The 13,833-nt window shown below is 37.1% G+C and overlaps 1 protein-coding gene across 11 annotated transcripts in view; it reads left to right on the top strand.

Moving 5' to 3' along the window:
* Bicc1 (BicC family RNA binding protein 1) overlaps positions 1-13,833 on the top strand; it is a 320,644-nt gene that overhangs the window by 261,382 nt on the left and 45,429 nt on the right. The gene's annotated exons all lie outside the window — the stretch shown is intronic.

Below are 13,833 nucleotides of genomic sequence, written 5' to 3'. Positions count from 1 at the left end.
GCTAAATGGATGCATATTGAGGCCATACTCTTAAGTGAAATAAATAGGACATACATGTGTAAATACCGAATAGTTTCTCTAGTGTGAGAAACTGAAAATGTAAATAAGGATTAAAAGGATTAATAACTAATAATTGATACTTTAAAATAGGAAAAGGTCCAAAGGTGTAGGGGTGGTGGGAGGAGATGGGGAAAGGAAAGAATGGAAAGGAAAAATTATGAGAAAAGAAAAAAATGTAAAACAAAGTCTTTGTAAATAGGGAAGAGTGGAGGGGTGAAGGGCGCACAGGTAATGGGGAAAAAATAAGAACCAAGATGCATCATGTACAGGTACAAGCACCCAATGATAAATGTAAATGTATTGTACACCTAAAATGTACCAATAAAAGAATTTAAGCAAAAAATATATATATAGGTCTCCTATAATATAAATCTGCATACAGAACTCAACCAAGACAAATAAAAGATGAAGAGAATTTTGAAAGCAGTAAGAGAGAAGAGACTTGTCACATAAAGTGGAACCTTCGTATGACTATGTGGATATAGACTTTAGCAGATAAAATTGTTTTAAATTTTGCTTAAAACTTTTTCCATATGTTCTGATATACAAGTATCTTGGAGAGGCCCTGCTGTGAACAGTGTATGTTTCAGAGACGTTGAGGATATTATGCTAAAATCCTTATTGATATTCTGGTTTTAGAACTGTATTGCAGTCATAATGTTCTAATATCTGCCCCCCACACCCAGAATAGTGAGGTGATAGCAAAGTGAATACATCTCTTATTTATTCTTCCTTTTTCTTTTATTTTTGGATTAAATTCTTTTATTGGTACATTGTAGGTATACAACACAATTACATTTCTCATTGGGAATTGTACCTTTACATAATGCATCTTGGTTCTTATGTTTTCCCATTCCTAGCCCTCCCTTCACGCCCTCCACCCTTCCCTATTTACAAAGACTTTATTTCCATTTTTTCCATTTCTCATCATTTTTTCCTTTCCCTTCTTTCCTTTCCCCTGCCCCTCCCACTACCCCTACCCCTTTGGACCTTTTCTTCCTATTTTGCATTATCGATTATTCATTCTAATCATTGGTACATTTTAGGTATACAATATAATGACATTTATCATTGGAAATTTGCACCTTTACATAGTCTCTCTTGGTTCTTATTTTTCACCCTTGCCCAGCCCTCCCTTCAACCCCTCCATTCCTCCCTATTTACAAAGATTTTGTTCCTATTTTTCCATTTTCTCATATTAATCCCATTCCCTTCTATCCTTTCCCCTAGCCCTCCCACTTCCTTCCCCTTTGCCCCTTTTCTTCCTATTTCACATTACCTATTATACATTTAGTCCTCATTTACACTTTCAGTTTCTCACATCAGAGAAACTATTCGGTATTTATATATGTGTGTCCTATTTATTTCACTTAAGAGTATCGCCTCAATGTGCATCCACTTAGCTATAAATGTCTCTAAATTTCTCCTTTTTTATGGCTGAGTAGTACTCCATTTTATAAAAAAAACAAATTTTCTTTATCCAGTCTCCAGTTGATGGGCATTTGGGCTGTTTCCAAGTTTTAGCTATCACAAACTGTGCTACTATGAACATGGGTGCACATATATCACTGTGGTATGATTCTTTTAATTTTGGGGGGAAGATCCCCAGCAGTGGAATAGTGGGGTCAAATGGGACTTCCAGTCCTAGTTCTTTGAGGTATCTCCATACTGATTTCCACAGTGGTTGCACCAGTCTACACTCCCACCAGCAGTGGACGAGGGTTCCTCTTTCCCCACAGCCCTGCCAGCATTTGTTATTGGTTGATTTCATGATAGCAGCCATTCTTTCTGAAGTGAAGTGGAATCTCAGTGTTGTTTTCATTTGCATCTCTCGAATGACCAGTGATGTTGAACATTTTTTCATGTATTTATTTGCTATTTCTACTTCTTTGTGTGAGAAATGTCTGTTCATTTCAGATGCCCATTTTTGGATTGGGCCTTTAAATTTGGGAGGTCTGATCTTTTGAAGCTCTTTATAGATTCGAGATAGTAGACCTTTGTCTGAGGAAGAGCAGGTGAAGATTTTTTCCCACATTGTGGATTGTCTCTTCACACTGCTGGTGGTTTCTCTTGCTGTTCAGAAGCTTTTTAATAAGAAGAGATCCCATTTGTTATTGTTTGTGCTAGTTCATGGGCAACTGAGGTTTTGTTCATAAAATCTTTTCCTACACCCATGTCTTCAAGGGTTCTACCTAACCTCTGTTCCAACTGGTTAGGAGTTTCTATTTTAATATTTAGATCTTTAATCCATTTTGATTTTAGTTTAGTGGATGGTAAGAGATATAGGTCTAGTTGTAATCTTTGCCAAGTTGAAGCCCAATTTTTCCAGCACCATTTATTAAAGAGGCTATCTTTCCTCCAGTGAGGATTCTTTCTTTTTCTCTTCAAATATCTTCTCATGAATTGTAGAGTGAACCTGTTTCCACCAAAGAGTTACCACACTGATAGATAAACATTCTTAATACTCCTCAAATATGAGGGGAAATAAGTATATCAAATATAAAATAGCATTTTAAAAATTTTCTGGAGATCTATAAATAAAAGTCATGTGTTTGTATTCTCTTAATTATATTTCTCTTTATGAGGAAAATTCAAATAATCCAATAGGAATTTTCTGTTAGAAAATACGAACACTAACATAATAAAACAAATACAAGGCATTCTAATAAAATTTTACTAAAGCCACATGAACAAGAAATTATTTACATTTGAATGGGGCAATCCAAGGAGGAGAAATATGGGGCTTAACACCAGTTGATAAGAGGAGGCTCTGGGATTTGGGTTGTAGAAAGTCACTCTACACAGTATGTGATGTATCTGCAGTGCTATTACAAATGCAGTCTTAGGCACATTTGACAGAGGGGTTGGGTGATTATGTAGACGTGTTGTGCACTGCTAATTATAAAACATCTCTAAAAGAGGTAATAGGAAATAACATGGCCAGAGAAGAACTACAATAATCACTGTTCTAGTAGTTGCTGGGTAATAATAACTAGCATTTATGTACATAAAACACACTGTGCTAATAAACACATTGTTCTATACACTGTTTTTTAATCCTCACAACTATCTGTGGATAGGATACCCACTTTATAGCCAATATCAGAGATCAAGGATTAAAAAATTATTTTTCTGACTTACTGTCAGCTCATAGAAATACCAACTGAGACAAGGTGATTTCTGAAAAACAATGCTTAAGAGTCTAACTGATGATTATGGCAAAGAGTTGTTATGGATTGGAGTTTTCAGTGTGGAGGAAGAGGTAATAAGTGCATGTAAAAGGTAGGGAAGTAGATTATCAGTCATAGGAGTGAAAGTCAGAGTTATCTAATGCTTATATTCTAAAACTAAATAAATAGTATATTTTGAGCAGGGTATAAAAACTGGCATGATGTCTTCCATCAGATCAAAGGGCCTACAAATGTAAGAAGAGGTGACAGGTATTTAGATAACAAGGAAGCATGTGGTAGAGCTTATTAGAGGACTGAGTAGTGTCATGGGAAGTGGGGGGGCAGACAGATTGATTTACATGTAGTGGAAGGCCCTTATAAAAGCATAGCATTTGGGTTGACTTTAGCATGGCTAAGATTGGATGAATGGAGCCACAATTGGAAACAGTGCACAGTGTCTGATAGTTTAAAGTACAGAGGCACAGTGATAGGATATCATAAGATATTTTGGTGCAGTGGTGTTTTGATGTGACTGTAATGTAAATTATGTAAAAGGAGGAGAAAGTTGAACAACTGGGCACATTCCTGAGCATGAGGGCTTTGAAGACCACGTCAGAGAGTTCAAATTCAAAATTTCATGAGACTTGGGAATCATTGAAGGTTTAGAGTGAGAAAGATGGCTTTAATGAAATAATTTTTAGCAGCAAGATTTTTGATAAAATGAATTTTTTTTTGGTCACTAAGAAGTAGCAGTTTAGATAGCAGTTCCGGATGAATGTGATATAGAAGGAAGCATACCGGGAACGAGAAATTTAAAAATCTGTGGTCACTTATGCCTCAGACTGTGATGTCATCTTCACTGTGACTCCACTTTATAGGATGTACTTGGTCCAGGCAGGCACTTGGCAAGCCTTGGTGAAGGATGCTGAAGAAGAGTGGGGCATTAAGCTCCATGCTAGGTCTGAAACTTTTGGTGGAATTCTAGGAGTTGACATAGATTTCAAAATCAGATTTCATATAAAGATCTATGTTTGCAAGTAACAGAAAGGCTAACAGTTGTAGAATTTTCATTTCAGGGAAGTTTTATATAAGATTTTTTAAACAGAGTTAAATAATAACTTGATTTAATGTAGCTTGTCTTGTGAACCTTCCATTCTTGATGCTTGTTACTGTCTCCTCTTCCTTCCAAACTGGGACTTGAACTGGGGATTTGTACTGAGCTATAGCTTAGGCGTTGTTTTTTGAAATAGGGTCTCAGTAAATTATCCAGGCTGGGCTTGAACTTTTGATGCTCTTATCTCAGCTTCCCGGAGTGCTAGTATTATAAGTATGCACCACTACACCTGGCTTCATTTGTTTCTTATAACTGAAAGGAAATAATAATGAACTCAGATTTGCTCTTATCTTACTTATTAGCAGTTGTGTCTTAAGCATAATTGCTGAAATTATATTAAAAATAATTGTTGAATAATTCAAAATAAAAAACAGTGATTAGCTTGGAGTAATGCCAAACCAAAATTGAATCCTTGAAGGATTTCAAGATAGGTTCTCTTAATGTCTTTATACAGTGCCATACTACTTAGACTAAGACTTAGCCTTTGTAACCTTTCTGAAATGTAGACCCACTCAGAAATATTTACTAATAACATGTACACAGTATTTGAATGCAATTAAAACTGATTTAGAAGCTCCACAAAGTTAACATGTAGACTCTACTCAGTAAGAGATTCTCACTGGCTCATTAGTTATGGACCTGGACCTCTTACTTCAATAGGTTTGAAGTTGGCACACAAAATAGATGTGTGCACATGCTGAAAACAGTGTGTTTTTGGATAAGACGTAGAAACAAATGCCTTTAGAGGTAAGAGCTGTATGGAAGCCAAGAAAATATTAAAGAAATTTTAAAATGCTGTTGAATCCGCACATATTTCTCAGAGGCCCTGTAAACATTACAACACATTTATCAAGGAACATCTGAAGGTGCCAAGATACTTCCAGTAATAAACATGGTCACATGAAGAAAATGTGTTTGTGTAGCCTTGGAAGGAGCGAGCCTGAGAGAGGGAAAGAAAGAGAGTGAAAACAGAGTAAATTGCATTAGTAGTTCTCTACTGTAATTGAGAAATGGACTTTTATTGAACAATAAAGTTGAAAGAAATGGACCTTTTTAAAGAAGTATCTGCTAAAACCTAGGAAACAATATTCTATTTTTTTTTTTTTTTTTTTTTGGTACCGGGAATCAAACTCAGAACCTTGCTCTTGCCAGGTAGGCACAGCGCCACTGAGCTACATCCCCAGCCCCAGAAATATTCTTCTTAACAGATGCAAGGGATAGAGTTGACCTAAGAGTTGTGCTATTCTGGAGAAAGAGACAAGCACAGATATTAAATGTACCACCCCAACTCCCTGTACACTTTCTCTTCATGAGAAGAAAAGGAATTTGAAAAAAATAGGTTTTTTATTTTTAATCAGTCTTGGCTTGGTGGAGAACAAAATTAGCTGCAAACACATGAAGCAACAAGCTCTAACAAAGAGGTTGCTTACACTAGAAATCCTAAGTACCCAAGCCAAATGGATATTAATAGATGATGTGGCATAAAGACTGGCAACATCTGGAAGCTATTAACCACCCAAGGGCTGAAGAAGGAAGGGGAGCACAAAGGTGTTGTGGGGCCCAGTGAAGAAGGAGACTGTGGTGAGAGACATGTCACCCCCACTACCAAGGTTGCCCTTGTTTCCATTTATTTTGGAAACCATTACTGAATAAAAAGAGAGACGTGGCTATAAATATTTGGAAGGATTCCATGTGTGGTTACTGGTGGTCATACATATAGAGCCTTCACCATCTTCTTAGACTGTGTTCCAACCAAGCCTTTCAATGGCACTTAGCCCCATCATTGATAGTGCTCCAGTTCCACTGGGGAGTTCTCTGTGCACAGCCCAAGTGTGTTGGTATAATACTAGGAGTAATGGCACAACAGATAACGAGATAAAGTTGAGAAATTGCATGGTGAAAAGGCTGTCAGAAATGTGTGTGGGAAAGTAGCAGCTTCTTTGCCTAATTGAGAAAGCATTATTGTCTATTGTTAACATTTAAAGGTCTTGTTTCTGTTAAAGGACATTCTTCTTGAAATATTGTACTTGGAAAATAAAAAATTCTGACTTAAAAGGAAGTAATTTGAGTAAATTGGGTCATCTCAGACTATCAGTACTGATGATTTTTTAAGATATGAATGTTTTTTCCATTTTATCAATGTTCATGATCAAAAATAGAGAAGTGCTTGAAGCATAAAATAAAAATGGCCTGCGACTTTGTTACTTAGAAGTAGTCACTATTAATTTGGCTGTTTTCCTTTTCTTCCTCTAATATATGCATAAATTATAATATTATGGTTCTTCATAAATATTTCCAAATTGCTTCCCAGGTGTTGTATATCAGTACTATTTATTTCCACCAGTAGCACATTATAGTCTTTAGCCATATCCTTTCTTGGCCTTATACATTTAAAAATATTTTCAATTTTATCAATAAAAATGATGACTGTTGAACTTTAATCATATTTACATATAATATTTCTTTACTCTTTCCTATTGAATTATTTATTCATGTCTTTTGCCCATTTTCCTATGAGACAATTAGTGTTTTTGTGTTAATTTATAGGTACTCTTAGTAAAGAAATTATTTTAAAACATTATCTTTCTTCTTACAAAGAGGATTAATTGTTCACCCTTTACAGATGATGTTTATTTTATGTAATTTTCTAAAAGAAGCATCTTCTTGCCCTTGGAGAAAATGCTCATTTTTAAATGATTAAAATCTCAAATTTTTTATCATTTAAGATATATAAGGCATCTGAGGGATGCAGCTCCATGGTACAGCACTTACCTAGTGTACACAAGGCCCCAGGTTTGAGCCCCAGCACTGGAAAAAAAAATGAGTTAAGCAAGAATATTAACTTCGAATAAGTGCTTGTTGAATCTTTTTTTTTTTTTCTGGTACCAAGGATCGAGCTTAGGACCTTGCATTTGTGAGGCAGGCAGCGGCGCCACTGAGTTAAATCCCCGGCCCAAGTGCTTGTTGAATCTTGATGTAGAAGTTTTTAGGGCTCAAGGGAACTTCAGATGTTTTTACTAAGAAAAATAAAGGACTATTTTGATAATTTAAAATATGTACCACCCTTTCTGAAGATAAATACATCTCTTTAAGATTGAGATATTAAGACCTTTGGCTTCTGCTTAGCAGAATCAGTTACCAAAAGGTATGAAAGAAACAAATGATATGCAGCTGGAGAGAAAGATGGGAATATTGTTGCCAGACTATGTGGCTTAATGAAAAAAACTATGAACAGCTACTCAGCTAGTCTAATGAGAATAAAATTTTGACAGATAGTTATTTTCCAAATGATAATTTTTAAAGGCCACTTAATACTAGGCACTTTTAATTTTTGTGAAAACTTTTAGCTTGTTTCATGAACAAATTTGAAATGCAGTATTTAACACATAGTCAGCTGAACCTGTAATTAGCTCCTTTCATAGTACCAGATGAAATTTCTCACTGGATCTTACAAAAATAATGAGAAAGGTGAAGAATTTCAATGCCAGTCTCAAGTTGCCAAGTTAGTTTTAGAAACAAATTCCTTAGAGTTTTGCTGTTTTCTACAACTCCCTCAACTGTTCCTTGAATATTTTCAAAAGATAGGATTTTTAATTTTTAAATTATTTCTCTCAGGAATGATATAAAGATTGTGTCATATGTTGCAGTCACATCTTTATTTTCAGGACTTTGCTGTTCTCATGTGTGAACCCTTCAACACACGATGGCTTTCCTTGTGATGGTAGCCAGCAGTTGTGTGCTAAGTTTTTTCACGAATAATTCTAGCTATTGCTTAAAAAGAAAAAAAGAAAGCAACCAAGAAAGAAGAAAAAGGAACATTCTGCAATGCTTTGGGTTTAGACCATAGGCAATACCTCTGGGACTTGTTGTGTGCCCTGTGAACAACAGTATTCCTTGGAGAGAGAATGAAGATTAGTCACTTCTGACTCTTAGAAGCTCTTGCATAACTTGCTGTTATCTCAGTGAAGTTGTCTGGGGGGTGCTTCACCCTGCCACTTGCCTCCATCGCCACACTTGTGTCTCCTTCTTTATCCAAAGGACCATGGAGCAAGAGTCAAGGATTCAGTGATCATTCTAGTGGGGCAGTATTCAGTTGAGCTCTCTTTTCCATACCCCTCTGCATCCTGGGTCTTTGCACTACTGCTTTTGATCATGTGGTGTTTGGGCTTTGTTCCCAGCACCATGAGAGTTGTCTGTCCCTTGTGTATACATGTGTGGACAGCCTCCCTTGCAGGAAACTAGCACTGCCTAGGCTTTCTGTGGAATTGTTATATACAAGTCATTCCAGTGATTCCAGATTGTCTCCTGGCACTTAGTTTCCATTCCTCCTTCTTCTCAGAATCCTCTTCCTTATCTCTGGAATAGAGCTTGGATGCCAAAAGTCTTCAGGAAAGTGATAGAGGTAGGCTGTGTTCACTTTCCCTTTCCACCCTATTCTAAAGCTAGATTTCTCTTGTGCTTTGGATTTTTTTTAATATCTTCCCTCTACCTGTGCAGCAATTCTGAGGTTATACTTGGAGTTCAGTTTACACTGAATAAGATAAAGTAGTTTATAAGATAAAGTAGTTTATCCTATTTCAATTCTCACACTCCTTCAGTGCATCTGTTCTTGATTATTTCATCTGGTATGCCTCGACTCTGTCTCCTGCTTTGTTTGCATTTTATTATTTTTTTGAGATTATTTCTAGGTTTTTGCTGAGTCTCTGTAACTGTTTCCAATTAAATAAACAACTTTGATAAGTCACACAAAAATCTTACCAGAGATGAGGCATGTGTGCAGTTTACTTCATCCCTCCTTCATGCCTTATCTCCTCCTAAAGTGGAAAGGTCAGTGGAGAAAAATTGTTATTGCATAGCATCATTGTATATTGAGCTCTTTTTTTGCTGATTATGTTGGAAAGCCATTACTTCATCAGCAAAAGGCCTCTGTCTTTTCAGCTACTTTGGGGTATTCCTAAGCTAGTAGCTCTTTCCTATCTAATTGATGAGAAGGGTCCATGGGCTCCATCTTAGTATGTGAATGTGCCTCTTGCTCTGTGTTTTGATTCAGCCAGAACCTGCCTGACATAGTCATTACTATTGTGATAACTGTGGTGATGAGGATTCCTCATTTTCTATCATGGCCAAACAGTAGAGCTGAAAAATGTGTTGTACTTACTGCATTTTCTTTCTTTTGATGGACTTATGTTGCCATCATGTCAAGAATATACTTTCTTGTTGAGTATTAGCTTTATTTCTGCTAAATGGAATTTTGATAGGAAATAATGTGACCTCCTGGTGTTTAGACTGATTGTTGATACCAGAAGGGTCGTTATTCTCATGAAAACTAGGTTTTAAATCTAAAATGTTTGTTTTTACACTGCTCACTATATTGTCTATTCAACTTCTCTTTTAGCTGAATAGTAAAGAGGCAATTTTTTTTTCTGTAAGGAGTGTTGTGTTTTTTTTTTCTGTTTCAAGCATTATAGTGTGTCATAGAGTACCTGCAGCAGCTGGGTCTGTTCTATCCCTGTCCTCTTTGTACATTCTGACATGTTAGGGTTGCTCACTCATATTTTGACTTAAACATGTATAGCTTGGGTTTGACCATGGAGTACACATATTACCACCACAATGTGAAGGAAATCTGTAGCGAATTGCTGAGTCAATGCAATTAACAGTGAATGCATTCCATGTGACATATTCTGCTGTTCCTGGCCTTTCCCTTTGTGATTCTGAGTCAACCAGTGCCTTAAGATGTCCGAAGCTTTTTCTGAGACTTGATACATACAATGACTATTTGACAAAAATCCTGAATCTAGGGACACAGTCCTGCTTGTACAAGTTGAACATCCCTAATCTGAAAATCTGAAATGTTCCAAACTTTTTGAACCAATATAACACAACAAATGGAAAATTATGCACCTGACCTCATGTAATGCCTGCAGTCAGACACAGGTGCACCAAAGGTAGTGTAAAATATCACCTGTAGACTTTGTGTGCAAAGTATATATGAGACAAAAATAAATTTTGTGCTGAGAGTTGGATCCCATACTCAGGCTATCTCATTGTATATGCTAATATTCCAAAATCTGAAAAAACTAAAATTTGCAACAGTTCTAATCCTTAATTTCAGGTAAGTGATGGTGAACCTGAAAAAAACAGTAGTCATTACCATTTTGTAACTGCTGGCTTCTTTTCGGTCATGGGAAATTCAGAGGAGTCAGACCTGCCACCCCCTTGGTTGTCCCCGTGGCCACTCCTGCTGGATCTAGGCCCCCACTAATGCTCCTGTGAGTTATAACGCTATAGAGGCTAAAGCTCTTCAGGAAGAAATTCAGTTTGAAACAAAATGAAAGGAGCTCCCAGCTAAGAGAAAGTGAATTTTGTTAACTGTCCTTTTCTTCATATATTTAAGGCTAGTTTGACAGTTTTTTTATATGCTAAAAATGTATCAAAGCCCTCCTGATTTCAGGCCATGAAATGGGACTTTCTCCTCATAAACAGATGTGTAATTCTAATATTGTGCTTTTATTTTGGGCTGGTGTAAATGAAATCAGGGAATGGACCAAAGAAGGGATTTTCTGTTGCTTTCTGTCTCTCTAAAGAATGTGCCAAGAGCAAAACACTGAATTTTTGGGGTTGAGTCTTTGGCTCAGCAGTACTCAATCAGGCAGACAGGAAAGTAGCTGCAAACAGATTGTTGGTGAGAGATTGATGGTTTAAATTCATCACATGTCAGTAGCACATTACTTTCTGTACAGTAATAAATACAAATGGCTGACATAAGTATTTTCTATAGGTTTTGCTATGGGATAGGAATGAAAAGGGAAGGAGGTTTAGGCTTGCGAGGAGAAGGGAATATAATTCACTAATGTTTCCAAGGATGGGAATGCTTCCAGGGATGGAAAACCAAAGAGTAAAAACCAGAAAACCCATACCAAGAGATAATCCTTTAAAACCATAACTTAAATTTATAAAAGTATCTCAGCTCTTTAAAATATTTATTTTTATTGAAAATAGGTGTTTAGCAGCTGTTCTTACAAAAACAATTGTTCCCTTATCAAGTACTGGTGAATTTCCACATGGAAATCATACGAAGGGTTCTGTAAAAAGATTTAGCTTTACAAAAAGAAAGGCATGTTTTCATTTCTTTCTCAGCATAACACAGTTAAAACGTTCATTCATAAGCATGTTCATTATAGCTTCCTGTTAACTTGGTGCAGGATGGATTGCCATCTGGTCCTCCACTCTGCTCGCCCACAGGAGAGATGTGAGCAGACAGCTAGGGCAGGAACCTACTAACCAGTAATCTGGATGAATATTATCTGACAGTTTTCTGGATTTTTACCCAGATATTAAGATCAGAACCTTTGAAGCAGTATTACTTTGGGAATTTCAAGAGAAATAGTCACCTTGCGTAGGAGGTGTGGACTCATCTGAAGATTCCATGTGCTCCCTATGTGTTTGCTCTTCCCTATAATGTTGTCCGCTAGTCAGCAGCAGTGTGCTCAGGACGTACTGCTTCCTTCATGTGCTTGTATTTAGAAAACCAGGATGTGATTTTTGTGTTCAGGGAGCATGAGGCTAGTTACAAAACAATCAGTATTATTTTTAGAGTAAATATCTCAAAACTTTCATTTCTAAATTGGAGTTATTCTTCAAAGTAATTAATTTGGGGGAAGAGAGAGCTATATATTCCCTATATTCCTAACCTTCTTCTAAAGCTCTTCCTGCCTGACTTTTGTTTTGATTTTTGTCTTTATTAATTTGGTTAATTTTGATTTTTCTCTGTCAAATATTTCCAGATTGAGCCTGAATGAAAAGTTAGTCCATTGTGGTATTAAACCGACAGGTTTGAACGCTAGGCTGTAACAAGCATTGTATTTCAGGAATTGAAATTAGTAAGTTACATTTGGTGTGGACTAAGAGCACACATCCTATGTATAGCTTTTAAGGAAGAGTGAAAGAAGAAATGAAAAATACACTACTAGCCATCTTAGAAGTCTAAACCAGAACTTTGGCATGTTTGTTATTTTCTGTCCTTATGAAGCTTGATTATTTAAAGAACCCCCCCCCCCCCCAAAAAAGCACAGATTCAAATCCTGGAGACAGTTTGATGTTACATGTTGGTGACTGCCTGTGTGCACACTCTGTGGTCATTGATAATTTACTTTATGGTCACTAGATGGTGCTCTTCCACTTTGAAATAGATTACTTTCTATTGAGGGTTTTGTTCTGTTGATGCAGAGGTGGTAGACAATCAAATTTTCCCTTAAATTGGATCTGAGGCTCCCTGTCCCTCTACAGGTGCATGGGGATTTTAATGTGATTATCCAACCTGGTCAGATTATCATACCTCTCAGTACTTACTGTTCTTTTTTTTTTGATAAGAAAAACATATACATATCCTTTGGAAACATTCTGTCATGAATATTGAGCCAATACATGGAGATTACAATTAAAATTCTCATGTGGCTTAATCTTTTGTTTTTTATCTTTAAGAATCATTTGAGAAGCCAGTAAGATGTCGCTGACAGGGTCCTCAGGATACCTGCATTTTAGCAACTGTTGCAAGTGAGTCTGATGCATAGGCGTGTTTCTCAAAACACTGTGGGTTCTTAGCACCCTGGTGATAGGGATGGTTTTCATTACAGATGAATGTCAGTGTCAGCCTGTAGACAAGGCAAACTTGAGGTTAGCTAAAATTAAAATTTTGAATGTAGGCTCTTCACGTAAATATTTCCTAGACTAGGGGGTTATAATGGCTGTCAAAAGAATGAACTGCAGAAGTGTGGCAAAAGTAAGCTAGTAGTATATGTAATATTAATTGTGTATTATGCAGAGAAAGCGACCTTACCCTTATGAGGGAGCAAGCAGTGTAAATCAGGTGAGATGGAGGCTTCTGTCCCACTTGTGCATCCCTTGTCTTCTGCTTTTAGGTCCCTTGGCTTACAACATCTGATACTTAAACATTTCAGAAAGATTTGAGCAACCATAAGGCCTTTGATTTTCACAGCATCCATCTGTGTGACAGGGCAAGCCTCAGAGGAGGGATTACAAAATGAGATTAGGAGAAGTGCCTGAGGCTAAGAGCAGCCACCAGGAGACACAGTCCAGGGAGGGGGCCTGGGCTGGAGGTGATGGCACTGACTCAAATCAAGCACAGCTGGTGGATGTCTCCCCCATAGGCCAGTGCATTCCTGAACTCTGAAGCTTCCTGGTGTGCCGCTGTTAACTGTGAGCTTACCATTGCTCCTAAGAGTGAGCAGCTCTGAGAAAATGGTTTCTCTTTTCTTTCTCTTCTTCCCTGCTTGCCCCTTGTTTCTCTGACTCTTGCTCCTCCCTCTCCCCTTCTCCCTGTTCTTCTCTCTCTCTGTTCTTATCTTTCATTTGCCCAATTGTACCTTAAGAATATGATGTATAGCCAGGGGTAGTGACACACACTTGTAATCCCAGCACTCAGGGAGGATGAAACAGGAGGCTTGCAGTGTCCTCCCCCCAAAAAAA

This window comes from Heterocephalus glaber, unplaced genomic scaffold (assembly GCF_053883595.1).
Source record: "Heterocephalus glaber isolate CG9 unplaced genomic scaffold, H.glaber_assembly_v1.0 deba00001497, whole genome shotgun sequence".
In the NCBI taxonomy this organism is placed as follows: Eukaryota; Metazoa; Chordata; class Mammalia; order Rodentia; family Bathyergidae; genus Heterocephalus; species Heterocephalus glaber.
Note: the sequence above shows the minus strand (reverse complement) of the source record. Positions and strands in the feature narration are given on the sequence as shown.